Source organism: Podarcis tiliguerta, assembly GCF_965153285.1.
Source record: "Podarcis tiliguerta genome assembly, chromosome: 14".
In the NCBI taxonomy this organism is placed as follows: domain Eukaryota; kingdom Metazoa; phylum Chordata; class Lepidosauria; order Squamata; family Lacertidae; genus Podarcis; species Podarcis tiliguerta.
The window spans coordinates 2992781-3005028 of NC_139547.1; the positions used below are offsets into that span (position 1 = coordinate 2992781).

Consider the following 12248-nt stretch of genomic DNA (forward strand, 5'->3'; position numbering starts at 1 on the left):
TGGTTGTCAAGCCTCTGCTTAAAGACCTCCAAAGAAGGAGGAACAGCTTGAGATGGCTAGTAGAAGTCTAATTTTTTTAAAAAACGGGAAAGCTTGGAAGCCGCATTAAAGACAAGAAAATCACAGTAAAGATAAGAAAAGGGAAGATTGACAGCAATGTTTCTTTTCTTTTAAATGAGAACTGATTAAGAAAAAAGGTTATATTTGACTGCAATGATTTTTGGCACTCTTTTGTTCCTTACTGTTCCTTACTGCTGAAAAACTGGACTTAAGTTAACCCCCTTTCTTCCGTTTGTCTATTTTCTGTTCTTCTCTCTTTTGGGAAGACTTTCTTTTTTGGAAAAGACTTACATTTAAACGTTGGAGTTAGAAAATATCAGAAATAGTTGGAAATCGGAGGACATTACCCGATAAATCTGGGGAAAATTTGGAAAACAACCTTAATTGTTAAAAACAGGGGTTTTTATACCTCAGTGGACTATAATTTGATATACTCAACATTCTGAATTGGACAGCTACATTTCATTGGGACTTGAAAATATAGACAAGAAATTGGGATTGAACCTGGACCAGCGATTTTGCAACAGAGACTGAAAGTAGTGCTCATTGGTTTCCAGACCTGACCTAGATTAACGTATTAGATCGTGGACTAAAGCCTGAATTATTAGTTCTACTAGACCTCGGATTAGGACATTGACTAAGTTATAGAATACCCTTTGCTCATTATGTATTAAGCCGACAAGTGGCGGAAGATTAAAGAAACTGAAAGAAATCGGAACTGGATATTAATTAGTTAACTAAAAAGGGAACTACGGCCCCCACATCAGATAAAAAAGAAATTGCAAAATTATAAAACAAGAAAAGCAAAATCGCATGGGAGTAATAAGGTAAATCAAAGAAGAGTGGTTAAGATATAGAAAAATAAGAGTAACAAAAAGAGATTGTGCGCCCTCCTGGGGAGAGATAGAAAATTAACATAGACCATTCTAAATAACCACAAAATGTCAGGGAAAACCGGAAAAAAGGTAGGAGGGACTCCTGGAGACAGAAAGACCTCACGACAGGATGAAATTAAAGATTTAGACATTTTGTGGTTAAAGATTAAAGAGGAATTTAAACAGAGTGAATTACATATGGAAAACAAATTAGGAGAGGTGCAGGAACAGATAGATAAAAAAATTGAAGGAGCTGTAGGAGAACTCATTAACAAAATACAAGACCTATCGGTCAGGTCAAAAGTAATAGAGGAATCAAACAAGAAAATTCAAAAAGAAATGAAGGAACATAAGAAGGAGACAGAGAAAATGAAGGAGGAAATAAGAGAATTGAATAAATCACAAGAACAAATTGAGGATAGTTTAGCTATTACAGAAATGCGACAGAAACAACTCAATTTAAAATTTAGAGGAGTAATAGAAGAAAGTAACGAGAATGTAAAAGAAAAAATGATAGAAGAACTAGCAAAATGGTTGGAAATAAAAGAAGAAGTAGCCTGTATGGTAAAAAATGCATTCAGAATAAGGCTGAAATCACAAGAGCTCAAATCAAAAAAACTTCCCGGCGACTGCTTGGTGATTTTCAATTCAGTTGAGATGAAAAACACAATACTAAGAACGAGTTATCAAAAAAAAAAAAAAAAAAACACCAAATAATTGAAAACAGACCAATTATTATATTTAAAGAAATACCAATTAGACTTTTGTGCAAAAGAGGCTATAGACAAATAGTAAGTGTTTTACAGAGAAATACTATACAATATAGATGGGAGTTTCTGGAAGGAATCTCCTTCTATTACAAAGACAAAAGATTCAGATTGACAGACACACAAGAAGTGAAAAAATTATTGAGAAGATATGAGAAAGACCTTGGAAAAGTGGAAGAAAGGTACAGAGGAGGAGGAAGATACACAGAAGGGAGGAGGAAAAGAAGGAAGAAAATACAGAGAAACAAAAGAGAGGGAGAGAAGAGGAAGAAGAAGACGTGGAGGAGGAAGGAGCAGTAGGTGGAGAAGAAGAGGAGGAGGGAGAGGAAGAATTAACGGAGAAGAGGTCGACTAGAATATAAATTAAAATCAAATAGTATAACAATGTTAAAGGTATTGTCTTGGAATGTGAATGGTTTGAATGAAAAATCTAAAAGGAATAAAATTGAAAAGGTGTTAAAGAATAAAAATTATGATGTGATTTGTTATCAGGAAACACACGTGGCAAAAAAGCATAAACATATTTTGTCAAACAAAAGGTTAGGAGTAGAATTTGTGAATTCAGATACTAATAAAAAAAGAGGGTTTGTGATATATGTGAAGGAGAAATGGGATCCAATATTAACATGTAAGGATGATGAAGGAAGAATTTTGGGAGTACAAATTAATCACCAGGGAGAAAAGATTAGAGAACTGGGCCAAAACAAACAAACAAGATGAATTTTAACAGGGAGAAATGTAAAGTATTGCACTTAGGCAAAAAAAAATGAGAGGCACAAATACAAGATGGGTGACACCTGGCTTGAGAGCAGTACATGTGAAAAGGATCTAGGAGTCTTGGTTGACCACAAACTTGACATGAGCCAACAGTGTGACGCGGCAGCTAAAAAAGCCAATGCAATTCTGGGCTGCATCAATAGGAGTATAGCATCTAGATCAAGGGAAGTAATAGTGCCACTGTATTCTGCTCTGGTCAGACCTCACCTGGAGTACTGTGTCCAGTTCTGGGCACCACAGTTCAAGAAGGACACTGACAAACTGGAACGTGTCCAGAGGAGGGCAACCAAAATGGTCAAAGGCCTGGAAATGATGCCTTATGAGGAACGGCTAAGGGAGCTGGGCATGTTTAGCCTGGAGAAGAGGAGGTCAAGGCGTGATATGATAGCCATGTTCAAATATATAAAAGGATGTCACATAGAGGAGGGAGAAAGGTTGTTTTCTGCTGCTCCAGAGAAGCGGACACTTAACAATGGATCCAAACTACAAGAAAGAAGATTCCACCTAAACATTAGGAAGAACTTCCTGACAGTAAGAGCTGTTCGACAGTGGAATTTGCTGCCAAGGAGTGTGGTGGAGTCTCCTTCTTTGGAGGTCTTTAAGCAGAGGCTTGACAACCATATGTCAGGAGTGGTCTGACGGTGGTTCCTGCTTGGCAGGGGGTTGGACTCGATGGCCCTTGTGGTCTCTTCCAACTCTATGATTCTATGATTCTATGATTCTATGATTAACGTAATAAATGTTTATGCGCCAAACATAAATAAAGCAGAGTTCTTTAAAAAATTGGAACAAATGTTATTAGAATTGGAGAATCATAAATTGATCTTACTCGGAGATTTGAATGCTGTGAGAAGAAAACTCAAGCAAGGGAAGTTACCTAGAACATTTAATATTCTGGTGGAAAATTTAGATCTGATAGATATCTGGAGACATAAAAATCCAATACCGAAACAATTCACACATTTTTCAGAACCACATTAAAGCTGGGCTAGGTTGGACCAAATATGGGTCTCAAGAGAAATAACAACAAGAGCAGTGAAATGCGAAATCCAACCTAGAACTCTTTCCGATCACAGCGCAGTAACTTTGGAGTTAAAAAGTAGAGTACAAGGGACATATAGATGGAGAATGAATGATTATCTTTTTGAAAATGAGGAGATAATTGAGAAGGCCAAAAGAACTTTAAAAGATTATGTTGACATGAATATAAATAAAGAAACAAATATCGATATAGTTTGGGATGCTAGTAAGGCAGTACTAAGAGGATTTCTAATTAATCAGAATAGTTACAGAAAAAAGTTAAGAGAACAAAAAAAAGAAGAAATAATCAATTAAGAGATTGCAAAAGAAAACTAACAATAAATCCAAGTGAGGAGCAGACCAAACAAACCTATAGAATATTACAAACACAATATTCAATTTTAATAGGCCAAGAAGTCGAATGGAGAATTAAGGCATGGAAGCAAAAATGCTTTGAATCAGCAAACAAAACCGGGAAATTATTAGCGTGGCAATTACGAAAAAGCAAAAACAAAATGTGATCAATAAAATAAGAATAGAAGAGCAAATTGTGGAAGACCCCAAGGGAATAAAGGAAAATTTTATTAAATTCTATGAAAAACTATACAAAAGAGAAAAAGAAGATATAACAGGAATAAAGGAATATTTAGAAGAAAATAGAATGAAAGGATTAACAGAAGATTTCAGATTAAAAAAAAATCTAGATTTCAGATAGAAATATTGGAAGGAAATTCAAAACTTTTATCAAAAATGTATAACCAATTGTTAGAATGGGATACTAAGGATGAGGAGATAAAAGAAATTATGGTGAAATGGGCGATAGATCTGGGATATAATTTGGAATATGATAGTTGGATAAAGCTCTGGAACAAAGATATGAAGTTTACAGCTTCTGTTGCACTAAGAGAAAATATGGAAAAAATGATGTACAGATGGTACATCACTCCTGTAAAATTAGAAAAAAATTACAAGACTGGAGACAAAATGTGCTGGAGGTATAAAAATAAGGAGGGAAGTTTTTACCACATGTGGTGGACTTGCGAAAAAATTAAAAAGTTTTGGGAGCTTGTTTATAACGAATTTAAAAAAAATGTTTAAATACACCTTTGTTAAAAAACCTGAAAATTTCCTTCTGGGGATGATTGGTAATGAAATTAAGAAAGAGGACCAGACTTTATTCCAGTATGCAACAACAGCTGCTAGAATATTAATAGCACAAAATTGGAAGTCAATTAATAGCCCAACGGTAAGAGATTGGCAAAGTAAATTATTCGAATACCGTATTTTTCGCCCTATAGGACGCACTTTTTCCCCTCCAAAAATGAAGGGGAAATCTGGGTGCGTCCTATGGGGCGAATGCAGGCTTCGCGGACCTCTCCGCAAACAGCAGGAGCGCTCCCGCTGCTGGCGGAGACGTGCCTGCATGCCGAAGCCTGCGCGCGCTGAGCTCAGCGCGCCCAGGCTTCGCGGACCTCTCCGCTAGCAGCGGGAGCGCTCCAGCTGCTGGCGGGGAGGTGCCTGCATGCCGAAGCCTGCGCGCGCTGAGCTCAGCGCGCCCAGGCTTCGCGGACCTCTCCGCTAGCAGCGGGAGCGCTCCCGCTGCTGGCGGGGAGGTGCCTGCATGCCGAAGCCTGCGCGCGCTGAGCTCAGCGCGCCCAGGCTTCGCGGACCTCTCCGCTAGCAGCGGGAGCGCTCCCGCTGCTGGCGGGGAGGTGCCTGCATGCCGAAGCCTGCGCGCGCTGAGCTCAGCGCGCCCAGGCTTCGCGGACCTCTCCGCTAGCAGCGGGAGCGCTCCCGCTGCTGGCGGGGAGGTGCCTGCATGCCGAAGCCTGCGCGCGCTGAGCTCAGCGCGCCCAGGCTTCGCGGACCTCTCCGCTAGCAGCGGGAGCGCTCCCGCTGCTGGCGGGGAGGTGCCTGCATGCCGAAGCCTGCGCGCGCTGAGCTCAGCGCGCCCAGGCTTCGCGGACCTCTCCGCTAGCAGCGGGAGCGCTCCCGCTGCTGGCGGGGAGGTGCCTGCATGCCGAAGCCTGCGCGCGCTGAGCTCAGCGCGCCCAGGCTTCGCGGACCTCTCCGCTAGCAGCGGGAGCGCTCCCGCTGCTGGCGGGGAGGTGCCTGCATGCGGAAGCCTGCGCGCGCTGAGCTCAGCGCGCCCAGGCTTCGCGGACCTCTCCGCTAGCAGCGGGAGCGCTCCCGCTGCTGGCGGGGAGGTGCCTGCATGCGGAAGCCTGCGCGCGCTGAGCTCAGCGCGCCCAGGCTTCGCGGACCTCTCCGCTAGCAGCGGGAGCGCTCCCGCTGCTGGCGGGGAGGTGCCTGCATGCGGAAGCCTGCGCGCGCTGAGCTCAGCGCGCCCAGGCTTCGCGGACCTCTCCGCTAGCAGCGGGAACGCTCCCGCTGCTGGCGGAGAGGTGCCTGCATGCGGAAGCCTGCGCGCGCTGAGCTCAGCGCGCCCAGGCTTCGCGGACCTCTCCGCTAGCAGCGGGAGCGCTCCCGCTGCTGGCGGAGAGGTGCCTGCATGCCGAAGCCTGCGCGCGCTGAGCTCAGCGCGTCCAGGCTTCGCGGACCTCTCCGCTAGCTGCGGGAGCCAGCACTGGGCTCCCACGGCTTGCAGAGAGCTGCCTGTTTGGGGGCTGGGGTCGGGGGAAGCTCGGGCTTCCCCAACCCCGCGCCTGGGGGGGAAATAATTTTTTTCCTTTATTTCCCCCCCAAAAAACTAGGTGCGCCTTATGGGACGGTGCGTCCTATAGGGCGAAAAATACGGTACTTAGAATTGGCAAAAATAACACAAAAAAATCAGAGATCAGAAAGAAACAAAGTTTATTAAGGAATGGAACAAATTTATAACACATATCGAAGCAGATTAAAAAAAAATAAAGATCACAGTAGGCTCAACATAACCCTACGACGTGCAGATGCTTTAAAGATAAACTGCGGGAAAAAATCCTTTGTTATATAACCCAAAACCGAGGTGGAGGGAAGTCAATTAGTTATGTGCTGTTTACGTGCTGTTTTTGTTTGTTTGTTGTTGTTTTCCTTTTTAGTTTCGTTGTTTTTATTATTTTCTTTTCGTGATGAATTTGTTTTGTGTGTACCTGTGTGCAATGAAAATTAATAAAGAGAATAAAAAAGAAAAAGGAACTGAGTGGGTATACCAAAGCAGGTTTCTAGGGTGCTACGCAGGACTGGGAATGCAGAGGAACGGAACATAAAATTAGTTTTCAAGTACAGGGTCAGATTTAAGGTGCTGCTTTTGACCTTCAAAGCCCTTCACGGCCTAGGACCCTCGTACCTATGGGACCGCCTCTCCTGGTATGCCCCATGGAGAGCCTCAAGGTCCATACATAACAACACCCTACATGGGTGGTCCTACATGGGGCCCTAAGGAAGTCAGATTAGCCTCAACCAGAGCCAGGGCCTTTTCAACTCTGGCTCCGGCCTGGTGGAACTCTCTGCCTCATGAGACCAGGGCCCTGCAGGATCTGATTTCTTTCCGCAGGGCCTGTAAGACAGAGTTGTTCCGCCTGGCCTTTGGCTTGGAGCCAATTTGATCCCCTCCCCCTCTTTCCTTTTCCTTCTGGGATGGAACCCCTATTTGGGGTCTTTTTTCTGCCCCATGTAGGACCAGTCTGGATAGTTGACCTTGGTGAAGATTTGACATTTTCTCCCCCCAAAGAGTTTTTGATCTGGGCTTCCACTGAAATGAAGCTGCATTTTACCGTAAATTGTATTTTAATCCTGTTTTTAAGTTGTATTTTAATCAATTGTTTTTATACCTGATGTTAGCCGCCCTGAGCCCGGTCTTGGCTGGGGAGGACAGGGTATAAATAAAATTTATTATTATTATTAGGAAGGCACTATGCATTACAAATGCTATTGTGGTAGCACACTAAGGGGTTGTGTCAGTTTGGTAGTAATGGTGATAAGAGGAAGAATTTAAGCTAAGAAAGAAACATAGAAAAATAAGTTAAGTGAGAAACTCTGCATTCAGTCTGTTCAAAATGGATGAACAGATCACCTCCTACACTACCCAGTGACTAGAGCACTTTACCACTAATTCCTAATTATTATTTCTCTTGATGCACAATGTCATCAAAGGCTCTTACTTTACTGTATATAACATGCTCTTAAAACTAAAGTAGTAGATAAGAGCATAAATAACAACTGGATGGTTGGAAATAACCAGTGCTTTTTTTCTGGGGGGATGCATACCCCTAAAATTTTTGTGAATCTATGTTTGGCCTCATTGAGGCGCAGCTTTCCAATATGAGTAGGAAAATGAGAGTATCCCTAAACATTTTTTTTTTATAGAAAAAAAGCATTGGAAATAACCAAGTGGCTGATTTTAATAGGACATAATCTGATTCTATATATCAGAAATCCCTGCTTGTTCCTAAACTGGGTCAATTTGGTGATGCTGTGATGTACCCATCACATACTTACATAGAAAGTATGTAAATAAATATCTTCCCAGGCAAAACAAAAAGATGAAAACCTCAATCATTATATCAGCTAGAGATGAATAATGATTCTGAGAGAGTCTTCTTTTCCTTTTGGATTCCTTTTTTGAAAAGTACTACTTGGGGAGCTCTAACATGGCACTCTGTGGACTCACTAAAAACATGGGAAATGATACATGCCTAAACCAGAAAACAATGCTTGTGCCTGTGGCACATGTTCACATCCATGGCTTCTAAATACCTGTCTTGGAATTGTGAAAGAAGTGTGGAATATCAATATTTTCAATTGTATTGAAACAAACAAATGCCCCCCCCCCCCTGCTATTCTTACTCTGTTTTTCAGGGCCTGTTTGGAAGGCAGGAAACAGAACTACAAAAATGTTATAATTCAACATTTTTGCAGCTCTGTCCCCTGCTTTCTGGACTGACCCTCATCATAGTATAATGAGGCACTAAAGACAGGAAGTCCATTTAATAACACAGCTGAAGAATTACTGTCCCAAGCTCATTCACAGCAATGTCATAAAAAATAACAAATATAAACCTAATATTGTATGAAGTTATTCCTTAGCTATTAGACACAACACAGAAGGGAACTGGATGCTACAACTCAGAAACAGGTTTTCCTGCTTTTTATTTGAAAAGGACAATGGAACCTGCATCCAGTGGGAACATTGGTGTGCTTAACGCTTTGGAAATATCAATTCTTCATTAAAAAAATGTTGAAGTCCTTGAGGTCTGATTAATGCTCATGGGGTCTAAACAGAAAGTATTCTGTTTCTCACAGGAGAGCAATCTCTCTTTCTCTAAATGTATGTGCTTCTGTGATTTGTAGCCAAATATAGTAGAAAGATGTCCAGCTGCTCACAGCACCACATGCAAAGAGAAAGTTTTGCAGAGACATATCACAACTGACAGAAACATAATTTTATGCCACTCAGAACCAAGATGATAAAATTAAAAACTTCTCTGTAAAAAAGCAATTTATGATGTCCCATGCAGTATCCATTTTTATATAAAAAATAAAAATTATGCAAGTCTTCTCAAGAGACAGATCCAATAGTGTTTAGTTACATAAACATTGCAACTGAATGTTTTAATTCTCATATTGTAGTATTGCTTGAATCTAACAATTTCTAACCTCAGTATCTTTTGATACAATTAGGCCTGTTTTATAGTTTGCTGCATTACAGAGCAGCACACCCAGGCTTGCAACTACAGTGTAAACACAGCAATGAAATGCATATACAGTGGTACCTCGCAAGACGAATGCCTCGGAAGACGAAAAACTCGCAAGACGAAAGAGTTTTTCGTTTTCTGAGTTGCTTCGCAAGACGGATTTCCCTATGGGCTTGCTTCGCAAGATGAAACGTCTTGCACCTTTTTTTTAAAACCGCCAATGCATTCCTACGGGAAACCGTCAATACACAGTGGTGCTTAGCAAGACAAAAAAACTCGTAGAATGAAAAAACTCGCAGAAGGAATTAATTTCGTCTTGCGAGGCACCACTGTACAGCAGAGCACTACAGCTAATTCTAGTTCCTGGAAAATAGGGACGTTTGTCAAATTTCTGGTCTGTCACATTCACTTTACATTTTCAGGTGTACACTTAATTTCAAGTGTATAACTATAGCATGTAATATGTGAAGAGGGCCTTAGACTGGGGGGGGGGGTGAGTACTCATTTTATATCAGAAACATTCACCTGTAAACAAAACATTAAGAATTGCCAAGGTACCTCAGCAGTAATTGATTCATTGTGGCAAACACTTTAATAGGCAACAGTTCCCCTCATCATATAGAGTTAGTGACTAGAGTTATCAAAGGGAGGACCCACAATATGGGGAATGCAAGATGACGTAGGACCTGTTTGCACCATTCCCAAAGTCAAATCATGGCTTAGTGTGAATGAGAAAAGGTGTGGGCTCCCAGAAAGGAGAATGGCTGCTTTGCTCCTCTCTTTGGAAGCTAAGCCAAGCCATGGTTTGATATAGTGTATTGTCTGAACCCAAGCTAGTAGTTTAGCTCTTCTAAACAAATCACAAGCTGTAGACCGTAAGACAAACCTTGGTTACAACTTGTTGTTTATTGGGACAGAGCTATACCCCAAACCTGTGTTTGAATGACATGGAAATTCAAGCCGTGGCTTAGCTCAATGCTGAAGAAACAAAACAACAAAAAATAAGCGAAGTAGCCATATTCTTCTCTTCAGGAGTCTGCAACATTTGCTTAGTTGCACTACATTTGCCTTAGCAGCACATGTGAAAAAGGACACTGATAGCTGAAAAGCTCTGAAGATATAAACCAAATGTATGCCAGCTAGAACACCAAATCCATAAATACTAAATGGCTGCTTCAGTACTATACAAGAATATATGTTGTGGGCCCCAGCCAACCGAATGGCTGGAATAGGTTCCACGGGGGGTGTGCACTGGGATACCCAATCTCAGTGATCACGGGTAGGCACAGAAAGATTTACAGATAAGAAAGGTATTCTGATTTTGAGCAGGAATGCTCCCCGTTGCCAAGCAACAGTTCATTCACTCATTTGCTCATGTGCTGAGGACCATTTAGTGACTCCACTAATGGGTCTCCTACCTCACATTCCAACCTCTTTAACATGTCCTTCACTTACAAGGCCATGCTGTGGGAGAAATGTGAATGAAGGCATAAGAATCACTCCCAGGACAGGAGCAAAAGGGGCTACAGAAAGATCCCTCCTAGCACTCAAGCCTCCCCACAGGTATCTCATGCCCTTCATGGCCAGATTTAAGTAGGAGGTGGATTGTGTGCACTCACAAACCACAGCAAGTATTAGCAGACATAGGAGGAGCAGCAGCCAGGTGGTCCCGTTTTTGAGGAGGAGGCTGGCAATTAAATATTTATTTCATGGGAAAAGGACACAATTTGTCATTTCTTACTCTCCCCAAGCCTCTACTTCCCCACTCAATGTTTATTCATTTTATTCATTATTTTAGGCCACCTTTGCATCCCAAAATGTCTAAGCAGCAAAGAGCTTAGGCTCAAGGCTGGTAGCCAGGCCCAACTTTCCTATGAAAAAAGGGAGCAAGGTTTAATGTCTCAAACCAACACTGCTAAAGGAAAGTCCAAGGCAACCAGACCCAAACCTGAGCACTTTAGAATTCATGCAACATTTGGCAGGAGGGGAGGAGTAGATTTTGTTATGGGGTATTAATCCTTGCACTCTAAGGCACAAAAATCATTTGGGTTTCAGATTAGAAATCAGCCCATAAGCCTTCAAAAATTACATGGGTTGCAGGATATGCTAAACTAGCAAGTCCCAAACTAGGGAGCTACATTGCTATCTCTAGCATTGCCATTAACACTACAGTGTAGTGTTTCCCAAAGTGAGTGATTCTGTTCTCTAGGGGGTGCTGGAATAATCCAGGGGACAGTAGCAGCCTTGGTTGCAATTTGGGGGCATTGAATAAAAATAAGGGGGCGGTGGAAGCATAAAGAAGAGAAGAGAATTAAAAAAACCTGTTTGTACATGCTTCACCTGTTCTGTAATGATGCCTACTGCCAGGTCAGGCACCGTAGTGGGACAGCGACAATGCCTCCTGTGGATCCAGCGGTCATGCTGGAGGCAAGGAGTTTTCCCGTGAACCCTTTTTGGCTTACCCCAGGCCCACAAAGTGGATCACAGCTTGTCTACTTATTTAGCCAGTGGTAGGCAGGCTGCAGCACCAGCCCTGGCCTTGGGGCAGATTGGACTGAGCAGGCAGGCTTCACTCCAGTCCACCCCGTGGGTTTTAGATACATAAAAGAACACACATTTGTCACTGCATCTTTCTGTTTGTTCGCTTAAAGAAGGTAGATTTCTGGGGGGGCGGGCGATGAGTAATCCCCCCCCCCCCCGAGAATAGGGCAGTAGGGCAAATAAGTTTGAGAAGTCTGCTAGAGTGCTTAGTTAAGAGCTGGTGGAGTAATAAGCCCTGAAAAGGAGCAATGTAGAGCTACAACCTTCATGCTGTTTCATCCTAACATACCATATTTTTCGCTCTATAAGACGCACCAGACCACAAGACGCACCTAGTTTTTGGAGGAGGAAAACATGAAAAAAAAATTCTGAATCTCAGAAGCCAGAACAGCAAGAGGGATCGCTGCGCAGTGAAAGCAGCAATGACTCTTGCTGTTCTGGCTTCTGGGATAGCTGTGCAGCCTGCATTCGCTCCATAAGACGCACACACATTTCCCCTTACTTTTTAGGAGGGGAAAAGTGAGCCTTATAGAGCAAAAAATACGGTACATTAAACTCAGTATCAATGAACAGCA

At 42.5% G+C, this 12248-nt stretch overlaps 1 protein-coding gene across 2 annotated transcripts in view; it reads right to left on the reverse strand.

The window, feature by feature from the left end:
* Positions 1-12248, reverse strand: part of OTUD7A (OTU deubiquitinase 7A) — a 110235-nt gene that overhangs the window by 60468 nt on the left and 37519 nt on the right. The window lies entirely within an intron of this gene.